The sequence below is a fragment of the Triticum aestivum genome, chromosome 7D, assembly GCF_018294505.1.
Source record: "Triticum aestivum cultivar Chinese Spring chromosome 7D, IWGSC CS RefSeq v2.1, whole genome shotgun sequence".
Taxonomy (NCBI): domain Eukaryota; kingdom Viridiplantae; phylum Streptophyta; class Magnoliopsida; order Poales; family Poaceae; genus Triticum; species Triticum aestivum.
The window spans coordinates 516,169,532-516,176,337 of NC_057814.1; the positions used below are offsets into that span (position 1 = coordinate 516,169,532).

At 43.9% G+C, this 6,806-nt stretch overlaps 1 long non-coding RNA gene across 4 annotated transcripts; it reads left to right on the forward strand.

Moving 5' to 3' along the window:
• Positions 1-1,769: 1,769 nt before the first annotated feature.
• LOC123165001 (uncharacterized) lies at positions 1,770-6,288 on the forward strand. 4 transcript variants are annotated; one of them, XR_006482741.1, is made up of 4 exons: positions 1,770-2,156; positions 2,272-2,693; positions 2,884-4,442; positions 5,491-6,288. It is a non-coding gene; the product is annotated as an uncharacterized lncRNA (long non-coding RNA). The 4 variants fall into 4 exon arrangements; XR_006482742.1 differs by having other exon boundaries at positions 1,774-2,156; positions 2,884-2,963; positions 3,038-6,288; XR_006482740.1 differs by having other exon boundaries at positions 1,776-2,156; positions 2,884-2,963; positions 3,625-6,288.
• Positions 6,289-6,806: the final 518 nt, after the last annotated feature.

Sequence of the window (6,806 nt, forward strand, 5' to 3'; positions counted from 1 at the left end):
CTTCTTCACTTCTCCAAGATGGCCTGAATCCCCCTGAACTTCTCCTTCAACTTTTCATTCTGAAACTCTAACTGCCACTTCTCTTCAATATGCTTTTCATTTCCCTTAAGCAGATCAGCAACCTCAAGCTTCAACTCTAGCTTCTCTTGGGTGAGCTTCTCCTGACACTTTGTTAGCTCTGCATTCTTCAGCTCCAAATTCATACTAGCTTCAGTAAGCACTTGCTTCTCTTTCATTTTGTTCAGCTTCAAGTTCTGAATGACTGTTGCTTGAGCTCTTGTCAGGTTGAGCAGCAGCTCATACTTGAGAGTAAGTTTCTGGGTCTCTTCATCTTTCTTTGCCATCTCACTTGCCATCTGTGCCTTCATATCATCAATCAGTTCTTTTCTTACCTCCTGCTGATATGTAATGGCAGACTGCAGATGTCTGAAATCCACCACCTTATCTTCCTGGAAGTTCATCAGCTCATGCACATCTTGGACTAGCTTGTCATAGTTGGCATCCAGCTTGTTCTTCTCTTCTGTCAGATGGTGGATAGTGAAAGAACTTTCAAGATTGTCATTCACCCTAGCAGTTTTGGCATCTTCAACCATTGCCCATAGCTTCAACAATGCATTCCACTGGTGATCAACCCATTCAACAAAGCCACAATTGCTACCTGCCTGCAAAAACAAGAACAACACCAACTCAGTTCAATATGGCTCATGCTTGACCTAAATAAGCTACTCTAATGCCACTATGAACCAAAATGTTGACAGCGAGGAGAGTACTCCAGCAAACAGAGTTCAATATGGCTCCAGCAAACAGAGTACTCCAGCAAATAGAAAAAAAAATCACTATGCCTAGGTTAGTTATCATTTTTAAGCTACTCTAGTACCACTATTAACCAAAATTACTATGCCATTGTACTCCAGCAAAATATACTCATGCTTGACCTAAATAAGCTACTCTAATGCCACTATGAACCAAAATGTTGACAGCAAGGAGAGTACTCCAGCAAACAGAGTTCAATATGGCACTGACAAAGTAAGAAAAAAAATCACTATGCCTACAATCCATACCGGCTGTGCACATGCTAAAAACCGCCTGCCTGTGTCTGTTCCTTCAAAGGCAACAAGCCTCTCAGATGCCATGCCGTCCTTCTCACATGGAGACATCACATCCAGCTCAAGCCCCTTGTAATCTGGATCTTCAATGCTGAAAGGGACCTGCAGAAGCTCACACAAAGACAATGGGCAAATCAAAACCTACCAAAATCAACCAAATCAAGAAATCCCAAATCTGTAACCCTAACCCTAAACTCACTGTACTGACCTCGTTGAGACCGTCTGTGGAGGAAGAATGCATGTACGGGAGGCTAGACTGGTCGTCGCTGCTTTCGTCCTCCAAAACCATGGCGTCGGCGGGGCGGTGCGGCGGCCGGCAGTTGGGACGCAGGCGGCGGCGACGGAGAAACGAGTGAGGAGAGGAGGAGGGGAGGGGAATGGTGCGGCGGGGGCGAGCTGGTGCGGCCGGACCGGGTTCGAGGCCAGCAGCGCACCGGCTCGTCCTAGTCAGCGCGCGGGCACGCGCCGATTGGCCAGCGTGGCACCTGACGGGTGGGCCCCCGCTGTCGGATCTAGCGTCAATACGTATAAATACGCGTTTTAGCCTTATTTAAAAAAACCTGAAGCAATCGTGGTATTGACATACAAAAATTAGCAATCGTGGTACCAATCTGCATGTGATGCCCGAATTGTGGTACTTTTGTGCAATTAACTCGTTGTACAAGGCCTTAGTCCCTTACTGCCAATCCCATCTCCACTCTAGCGCGCCGCCACCTCTTGCCCCGCCCCGCCGGCGCGCCGCCAGCCCGCCTCCCGTCGCCGCACGCTGCTGCCCCTCCACCGCGGCGCGCCGCCGGACTGCCTACCCCAAGTGCCCCCAGCAACCGCCGCCGCCGCCGCCGCCGCCCGCAGCAGCAGCAGGCGCGGCCGGAGATCCCATCGTGGGGCCGGCGCCGGTCGAGGAAGGTCCCGGTGGCGCCGCCGGCCGAGAAGCCCGCGCCATATGACGATAGGAGCGAGGGCGCCGCCAGCCTGGACACCCCCGAGGACGACGAGCACGACCAGGCAGTAGCGGCGGAGGACGAGGCCAAGGCTAGCGCGCAGGACAAGGTGAGCCGCCGGGCCGCGAGATCTGCGCCCGCCCGCCTCCCTCCGCCAATTCGGCCGGCTTCGATTTCGATTTCTTTCTGCTTGTTGACGTGTTCCTCCTCCCCCTCTGCCTCAGTCGGCGCAGGAGCAGCGCGGCGTGGTCGCGAGCTTGTCCCACGGGAACGCCCATCTCCTAAAGGCTCGCGATGACCTCCGCCTTTTCCTTCTTGAATAGCATCAACCCAGCATCCTTATTCCCCTGCCTGCAAGAATGATCCAGTACTGTTTGAAAAATATAGACCGCAGTTGACCTCTTATGGTCAGCATATTCCGCACTGAGCAACGACGAGCTCATTGTTGATATCCCCCAACTCAACACAGGTCACCTACCCTGCTTCCTACTTCCTACTTCCAACTTCCAATGTATTTTGTGACTGAGATTGTGCACATGAGCAATCTGTGAGGATGTCAAGAAACGATGGAATTAGATTATGCAAAGCTTTCCGGTGGCTGAATGGCTCTCACATGTTCTACTGCTGCAAATTTGTGTCATCAATGGTACCTCCTTCAAACATTTTAAATATACTCCCTCCGTTCCAAAATAGATGACTCAACTTTGTACTAATGTTAGTACAAAGTTGAGTCATCTATTTTGGAACGGAGGGAGTACTTCTGATATTGCATATTATGATGATTTTATAACAGTGTGCCTGCAATTAGTTTGTAATCATCATTTTCTGTTGCCTAGGGGTGTTCTCCATTGGTTATGATACAACAACTGATGCTTCATTTCCAGATTAACAAGAAAGGTCAAACTGACTAAAAAATGTAAGGACATCAGCATCTTCTCTTTCTCTATTATTATGAGAGCATACTGCATAATAATGCCTTTCATGATTCAGGCTCCTGTTCTTTTTTACCCTCTGCAGTCCTGAAGGTAGAGGATACACGATCTTTTACTGCATTTTTACGGGTGTCTCCATTGTTGTACACACTTTGATACTTCCCAATAATGGAATGTATTTTCGAGAAAGATATCTGTACCTACAAAGTACATATCTACAAATAATTCACTCATTTTAAATGATACTTCAATCTGCATGTTGTTTGCAAAATTCTAATTTTAATTTATCAAGCTTTACTATGCTTTAAATTATACCAGTACTATATTTGATGTGTGTCCAAGTTACCAGCTGTGGTATTCATCTTCTTTCTCCTTTTTTGGTGGGTTTTATTTTGATGAGAAGAAACAACACCCTACTGTGTACACAGGAAAGGAGCATGCTTGGTTCTTCTATCTATATTATTTCTATAGAATAACACCTCATGTTTTCACTATTATAGTGTTGTGTCCCTTTCGAGAAAGCCATGGAAACCATGGTGTTCTTCGTGCACCGCTATCTTAGTAGTTGGCCTTCAAAAGGGACCAAGATCTATATTCATCGAAATTAAGCTAATATTTTTTGATTCTCTTTTGTTCAATTTTCAGTCCATAAACTACATTTCCAGCGGGAGAGGGAGGTATAAGTGCGAGAGGTACCCGTCCATCCAAAGTCCTGTGTTGTTTGCTGTCTGTGCGCGTGTGCGCAATTGGTGGCTGCCACTTTGTTGCCATTTTCCCTTATTTTTGTACCTGAGAGATAAATAAGGAAGCAATGAGAGATTAATTAACTGGTGGGCTATTAAACGGAGAATATGAAATAATTCAGAAGAAACAGATCGATCAGCTTCCAAGCCAAATCAGTTAGTAAGCCTCGTGTAATGGTGGCGGATTGTTGTGCGTGGCTACATAACAATCTATTCGGACAATCTTGAGGCCTAATGATCGAATCTGCAGACTGTACCATATGCTTATATATGCCAAGCTTTAATACTTGGTACAATGGCTCTCTCCGCTCAAATGGATAGGTCAGCTAATTTTTGTCAATAATTTCTCTATAATGAAAATCCACTGTATTACATTACAAGATATATACAATTAGTTATTATCCTTTTAGTCAAGACATTACAAGAATGACGAGTGCGTGGATGTCGTGGACGACACCGGCCAGTACCGACACCGGCCATTCTGTGCAAGGGGATCATCTTTTGGGGCGATTTCAACCATTTGTGCGGTGTTGGTCGAGTGGGAGTGGATCGGAAACACCGGATTGCTTTGTGTGTTAGGGGAGGTGATGTGCGCCAGTACGTGATCGACAATGTGAATAATGAGCTTGGAATTTGGAGGTGCCAAGTTGGTCATGTTCTTTCTTTAGGAGGCCATTGATCAGCTGTAGAATAGAAGAAACCTCGAATGAGGTAGAAAAGGTGGAGGCAAAGCTTTACCTATTTACTTATTTTCTGAATAAAGCTTAACCTAATTTTAGTCTGCTATATATCTAAGTATAAAATCGTACACACATAATCCCACTATTTTCTACATTACCAATTACTCCCTCCGTCCGGGTTTATTAGGCCCCTCAGCATCACAAGCGTGTCCCTTTTTATAAGGCTCTGCTTTGGAAAGGTGCATGCATGCAACCATTTCATTGGTTGCACTGAAAGCCATTGTTGTTGGTGCCATGGCTGAAAAATTAATACACTTCATGCCTGCTTTTCATTGGCTGCATGCATGTGAGAAAGTGCATTGGGAGTGGAATGGAAGAAATAATGTGAGCAAATTACTATGTGTCTTGGTCGAAGAGAAGTTGTCTTTAGGCCTAATAAACCCGGATGGAGGGAGTAACTACCATTAATTAAACTGCTCATCATGAAGTACATGTCCTCGGTTTTTAGTCATTTCTTATAGAAATTTGTACTCCCTCCGTTCCATATTAGTTGTCGCTCAAACGGATGTATCTAGCACTGAAATACGTCTAGATACATCCATTTCAGAGACAACTAATATAGAACGGAGGGAGTAGTTTTTATGTCCGTTGAGCTCAGGATTGTGGAGATACTACCAGCCGATCTAATTGTACTCTGGTTGCATGTCCCCTAACTCCACAGTAACATGGTAATTGCTTCACTTTTTATTTATGATATCTTTCTAAGGGCAAACATAATTAGTAGATTGTGTAAAGAAGGTCATTCATAAAAAAATGGAGCTATGCTTATTGCACTAGGGACGTGTAGCATTTTTTTCTCCCATTGCAACGCACGGGCATGTTTGCTATAGTCAATAAAATCCCTAATCCGTGACATTCTGATCAATTATCTCGAACAGACACATGTAGTGATTGATAACTTAAATAAAATCAAGTTATTTTCCTAAACTAAGATTTTTTTTGCTTGTTCCAGTCGTCAGCTATTTTGAATTTATTTCATGATGTGCCTGCTCATATCTGAGTCCTGACCATCTGGTGCTCTTTTTCAGATTTGCTCATGATTCTACAGTTCTTTTCTGAACTTGTTCGTCCTATTCGGGATTTGCTTCTTCCAATCTACTATTCTGATTTCCTTTTTCCCAGGCTTGGTCAAGAACTAGCATGCTACAAAATAGATAAAGGAGTGGCTTGCTGATGCTCATAATTCCAAGATGTTCTTACAGACCGCACCTCTCTGTTATGGGCATCTTAGTTCTGCAATCAAGTTGCTCATGTGCATAAAACTGCTATGACACATCTATTTGTTTAAGATGTCATGTTGTTCTGCAAATTGAAGTTTGTGTGTACACTATCCCACAACATGGAGTAGTGAGGATGCAGAGGCCCTAGATCAACCACTTGATGTGAATCAATATAGTGGTTGTGCAAAGTGTATAAGGTCGTTTCTGAACCTCAGCATGGAGGCGTTGCACTAAGGGATGCAGTGATCTTCGCCCAGGGTAATTTTTCGAGGATTCACTAGAGACAGACTGCTACGAGTTGGTTGGTTCGTATCTGGTCAGCGATCGATCATTTTCATCTTTTGGTATTCAGTTAGCCAGATAAGTACTACGTATGGAAGACTTCCTTTGTCAAAACCAGCTAGCTCATTGGTTCATTTTCATGTAATTATCGGTAACACCTTTTTGAATCTTGCATCCACTAAAGTTTGATAGTTCATTCATGAGTGTTTTAAGTTCTGTGGCAGAATAAACACATCGGCCATTCGATGATGTCTTGTGGAATTTTTTAGAGATATATTGACAAGATTGCATTTGTCAAATACTCCAAAAAAGGATTTTTTTTTTATGGGGAGGTTGATCTTTGTTTACGAGTTTTCAATATCGATATAGCATTAGTGGGCATGGTGTCTGTCACTTATTGGAAAAGGGAGGAAGGCGCAATCTGTTAATCATGTAAGTATATGTTAGACACGAGGAATTCTAAATGATACCTAGAAGTCGACGACGAGGAATTCTAAAAACATATGTTAGACACGATTAGTGTTATACTACTAGACATGTATGCTCTGTTGCAACGTACTTACATTTTTTTATATATCTAATAATTGCACATCAACCAGTGGCTGCGCGCACTCAATATTCATTGTGATAAGTGGTTAATACATAGTTTTGTTATCCCGTTGCAACGCATGGGCCTTTTTATTAGTATGGTTTCAATCTCCGCCGGACTGCATTTTGCATGTTGTGGCGGCGGAAATCCCTGACGCTTACGAATAAATGTTTTACCCCTCAATAAAAGAAGAAGTAGATGCACCGGGACTCTATTAAAGAAAATCTGTGGACTCTGGCCTTTTTTTCCCGCA